Raw genomic sequence first — 3,816 nt, forward strand, 5'->3', positions numbered from 1 at the left:
AGAACCTCAGCTGATGAACCTACACCCTGGTGGCCAAGCCCTGAGAAATAAGAGCTCATCACTTCAAGCTTGGGCTGTGCTGTAATTACAGGTGACCACCATCTTCCTGAGTGCATTTCTATACTACCACCAAATAGGGGCATGAATGTGGTTTGTGAATATTAGATGGACAAGGTGGTGAAGTAATGCCTTATATTGCCCAAACTCCTGTTGGTGGAGGAGAGAAGCTTTTGAGCTACCGAGAGCTCTTCTTCAGGTGAATATTAGTAGTTTTGGCCTCACCTTCCCACAGCAGTGCCAGTCAGCATTCATAGCTTCATTTCACAGAGATGGAGCATGAGATCCATGTCTTGTGACAGGTCCTCAGTTGGGGATCTGCCCTGATGACACAAATGGAGCTACCTTGATTTACATGAGTTGAGAATCTGGCTCACAGTGTGCCCCAATGGATTGACACATGCCAGATTGTTTCTAGACTCTGAGTTCAGAGACAGTGTCTTGCCACCCTCCAGTGTCTGTCTTGTTCTTGTGTTATCAACCCACAATCATTATGGAGTGTGGAGGGTCACTATCCAGTTAGGGTTGCACATCAGTGTGGTTTTGTCTCTTCCAAAGATCCACCCTCCAAAGAGATGTATTTTATTACTGCTATATAGTGAGCATCAGGAAACAGAAAAAAACATTGCCAGTCCCTCACCACATCACCATCACCACCACAGGGACGAAGGGAGGATTTACTCCACTTCATAAATTTATGGCACAAACTGATCTCTTGTGAGGAGGGCAGGAATTATTCCTTCTCCTACAGGGCACTGAAATGCTGAATTTACTAGGAAACATTGTTAGATTAATTTCCATTAATTATAAAAGAAAATCGATGCCTGAGGAAAATAAGCTGCACTGGAAATCTCAGTTCAACATTTTAGTAGATGTTTTTATTGATTTTGACTCCAAAGTCATGGCATGATTCTGGCAATTGCCAGAAGTGAAATACTGCTTTTAAGCATCATTGATAACCTTCTGTATGTCACTAGATGGGATACGACAGTAGATAAAAAAAGAGTCTGATCTGCATATTGGTACTTGGCTAACAGAGAAATGGACTGTTATATTAGTCATTCTTCTGATATGGCAGAAGGTGCTCTACATGGATACAAAAGACGTGTTGTCGAACTGAGACTCCTTGCACTTTGACTGAAGTCTGTTTAGCCTTAAAATTTCATCTGTTAGCTAGGAGAAGGTGGGGAGTTTGTGAATATTTATGGAATTAATTCATGACACTTGATTACCTTTCAGCTCTGTTCTTCCAATTCAATTGCACAATTTGGTTTATTATTTCTAGACTCAACTCATGGCAGACATAATCCAGAGAAACCAAACAGCTGTCACAGAATTTATCCTCCTGGGATTCGGGGATCTCCCTGTCCTGCAAATTATCATCTTCCTCATGTTTCTAGTGATCTACATGGCAACCGTGGCTGGGAACATGCTTATCACTGCACTAGTTGTGGCTGATAAGCACCTTCACACCTCCATGTACTACTTCCTAGGGAACTTGTTGTGCTTGGAGATCTGCTACACCTCCACCCTCCTGCCCAGGATGCTGGTCAGTCTCCTGACAGGGAACAACACCATCTCATTCAGTGGCTGCCTCTCACAAGTGTATTTCTTTTGTGCTCTAGCAGGTACGGAATGCTGCCTCCTAGCAGTGATGTCTTATGATCGGTATTTAGCGATATGTAACCCCCTACATTATTCAGCTCTTATGAATACTAGGATTTGCCTCCAGTTGGCTGCTGGATCATGGTTAAATGGTAGCTTGGCTGCTACCATCTTTATATTATTCATATCACACTTAATTTTCTGTGTCCCGAATGAAATTAACCATTTCTATTGTGATCCCATCCTGCTGATGGAACTCTCCTGCAGTGACACACACCTGAGCATATTGGTGGATCTCATATTAGTCTCCATATTCACCCTGCCTCCATTCCTACTAACCATGACATCCTACGTGTGTATCAGCGCCACCATCCTAAGAATTCCTTCCACCACCGGGAGACAAAAAGCCTCTTCCACCTGTTCCTCTCACCTCACTGTGGTGAAAATTTTCTATGGCACTATAATGATTTTCTACATGCCGCCGAAACATGATACACTCTGAGATCTGAAGAAAGTGCTCTCTCTTTGCTTCACTATTCTAATTCCACTGGTTAACTGCCTCATCTACAGCTTGAGAAACAGAGAAGTCAAGGAAACCTTGAGCAAAGCAGTTAGCAAATATGGCTTTCACAGAAACATACAGAGACCATGAGATTATAATTTAGCCTGATGATTTGAAAGTTGCCTGGATGATTGAAGTAATGAGCCTATAATGCACTGTACCTCACAGTAGCCCCCTGTAACCCCTATATTCATCTTTTTCTATGTGGTTGTGATTAAAAGCATGCCTTATAAGGTATCATATGAAACATCATGATATGCTGAAACACATTGTTCTATCAAAATATGTATATCATCCTTGTCTATGTCATTATCAGATTTTGTTATGTGGTTGTTAATGAATATGTTGGGAGTCTGGGAGTCACCCACGGTTAGCTCTCCAGTGACAACAAAGAAGGTTAAACGACCATCACCAGTCATTGACTGGCAGCGGAATTGTAAACAAGATATTTACAATTCTGTAAAACAGGTGCGCAAGCACCACACAATGAGAATTGCTGAACTTTGACTCAGCAAGGCCCACCAGGAGATGTCTGGGCCAATATTGTTCAGGGACATGAATTGAGAGTATAAAATAAGTGACAGTGGCATCATGAGACCACCTGTCTCCTACCCCACCTATTCTGCAGGCAACAAGAAGGCTGGAAGACAAAGACTTTAAATTGGGGAGGATGATTCTAAGCTGAGAAGGAAATTCAGCCTTGGTATTAAGAACTGTAACCTGGCTGCAGCATCTAGTGGGGTAAGAAAAGCTGTTTGAATCAAATCTTACTGACTCTGATAAAGTTTAGGATTTAGAATGAGTTTTTAGGGTTTTTTTTCTTAGGCATAAAGGTCAAAGATAGTTACCTAACACTTAAAATCTGTCTTTCTTTAGTTAATAAATTTATTTTAATGTTTAATCTTAACCAGTGAGTTTGTTTAAAATGCTTGGGGAATCTGCTCAGATTACAAGGGCTGATGCATGTCCACTCTCCTTTGAAGAAGTGGCAAACTAGTTAATGAGCTTGCATTGTTCAAGAAAAGGTCTTGAGTAGTGTAAGATGGTACATTTCTGGGGCTGCAAGGCTTGGGGCATTTGCTGGTGTCTCCCTCTGTATAGTTCATGAGTAGGTTGGAAAGCATTCCTGCAACTCAATTGAGTGTGTCTGTGTATGCTTGTGCCTGAATGATAAAGCAATGGGGGGGGAAGGGCGGTTGCTGCTTCTCACTATTAAAGCATCCTGACAGACAGCTGAGGCTGGAGAGATAAGGGGGTACAGCGGTCCCACAGCTCCAGGCTGTACACAGGGGATCTCATTGCATAACCCTATTAAAATTAAGTTGAAAACTCCCATTGTCCATCTAAGCAGAAGGGCCAGGGAGGGATGTCGCCAAAATCATGTTTTCATCATGAAGTTTTCAACTGGACACCAGGAGCAGTGGAGTCAATTTTAACCAATTTTTTTATATATATCTGTAAAAAAGCCATTGTTATCAAAATAAATGTTGGTATTTTTGTTGTCCAAACTCTTGGTGCAGCCTTTGTGGAGTCATAAGCCTAGGAAATCTGCCATCTCTGAAATTGTGCCTATTTCCATCCCCATCATACCC

At 42.0% G+C, this 3,816-nt stretch overlaps 1 pseudogene; it reads left to right on the forward strand.

Annotated features, from left to right (window-relative positions):
* The first annotated feature begins 1,321 nt into the window (after nucleotides 1-1,321).
* LOC116836598 (olfactory receptor 6N1-like) lies at nucleotides 1,322-2,327 on the forward strand (annotated as a pseudogene).
* The last annotated feature ends 1,489 nt before the right edge of the window (nucleotides 2,328-3,816 follow it).

Source organism: Chelonoidis abingdonii, chromosome 25 (genome assembly GCF_003597395.2).
Source record: "Chelonoidis abingdonii isolate Lonesome George chromosome 25, CheloAbing_2.0, whole genome shotgun sequence".
Taxonomy (NCBI): Eukaryota; Metazoa; Chordata; order Testudines; family Testudinidae; genus Chelonoidis; species Chelonoidis abingdonii.